The sequence below is a fragment of the Camellia sinensis genome, chromosome 3 (assembly GCF_055761805.1).
Source record: "Camellia sinensis isolate YWXY chromosome 3, ASM5576180v1, whole genome shotgun sequence".
Lineage (NCBI taxonomy): Eukaryota > Viridiplantae > Streptophyta > Magnoliopsida > Ericales > Theaceae > Camellia > Camellia sinensis.
The window spans coordinates 171233465-171234922 of record NC_138963.1 but is presented as its reverse complement, the minus strand read 5'-3'; the positions used below and the strand labels follow the sequence as shown (position 1 = coordinate 171234922).

Below are 1458 nucleotides of genomic sequence, written 5' to 3'. Positions count from 1 at the left end.
GCAAATTAAAGAAATCCATATATGGCCTTAAATAAGCTTCCAGGCAATGGAATTTAAGGTTTACTAATACCATTACCTCCTTCGAATTTAAGGAAAATGCAGTCGATCAGTGCATATATCTGAAGGTTGGTGGGAGTAAGTTCATTATTTTGGTGCTATATGTGGATGACATTTTGTTAGCTAGTAATAACCTTGGCTTATTGCATGAAACCAAGGAATATCTCTCCATGAACTTTAAAATGGTAGATATGGGTGAGGCAAACTATGTTATTGGATGGAGATCTTTAGGAATCGATCTCGAGAATTGCTAGGACTATCTCAGAAAGGATATATTGATCGTGTTTTGGAGAGATTCAATATGTAGTTTTGTTCAGCCAGTGATGCACCCATCATAAAGGGTGATAAATTAAGTGAAAAACAATGTCCAAGGAATAACTTGGAAAGGAAACAAATGAAGGACATTCTATATGCATCAACAGTAGGGAGTTTGATGTATGCACATACATGTACCAGACCAGATATTAGTTTTGCGGTTGGAATGTTGGGAAGATTCCAAAGTAATCCTGGAATGGAACATTGGAAAGCAGTAAAGAAGGTTATGAGATATCTTCAGGGAACAAAGGACTATATGCTCACCTATAGGAGATCAGAACAGTTGGAAGTAACCGAATATTCAGACTCAGATTTTGCTGGTTGCCTTGATAGTAGAAAATCTACATCAGGTTTTGTTTTTCTACTAGCTAGTGGAGCGATTTCATGGAAGAGTGTGAAGCAGTCCACTATTGTTTCATCTACTATGGAGGCTGAATTTGTGGCATGCTTTAAGGATACAAATCATGTTTTATGGTTGCGAAACTTCATCTCAGGACTTGGTGTTGTTGACAAAATTGCCAGGCCGCTGGAGATATAGTGTGACAATACCGCAACAGTTTTCTTCTCTAAGAATGGAAAATATTCTAGTGGTTCCAAACACATGGAAGTAAAGTACTTAGTTGTTAGAGAAAGAGTCCAAAAACAACAAGTGTTAATTAAAAACTTAAGCACCTCTGTTATGATTGTTGATCCATTTACAAAAGGATTGCCACAAAAGACATACAAAGAGCATGTTATCAGGATGGGTCTTTTAAGAAACCCATGATGTACATGGATAATCTTGAGTGCTTATTTTTATTTTGACACTATTTGCGCAATAATAATTTTGTTTCTATTTTTCCTGTTTCTAAAAGTATGTGTACACATTAATTTGAATGTTGATAAACAGGAAATGTCTTGACAAGATAAATTACAGGGGCCTTTCAGGCAAATAATTACATATCCTGATAATGGACTTAGTCGGTGAAGGTTATCAATCGTGTGGTGCATAGAAGGAAATAAGACATAAACGTTATATAACCGCTATGACTCACATTGGTGATCTAAAGTAATCACAGTATTGTAATTTCTAATATATCTAAACTT

The 1458-nt window shown here is 35.6% G+C and overlaps 1 pseudogene; it reads left to right on the top strand.

The window, feature by feature from the left end:
- Window positions 1-451: 451 nt before the first annotated feature.
- LOC145822020 (secreted RxLR effector protein 161 pseudogene) lies at window positions 452-910 on the top strand (annotated as a pseudogene).
- Window positions 911-1458: the final 548 nt, after the last annotated feature.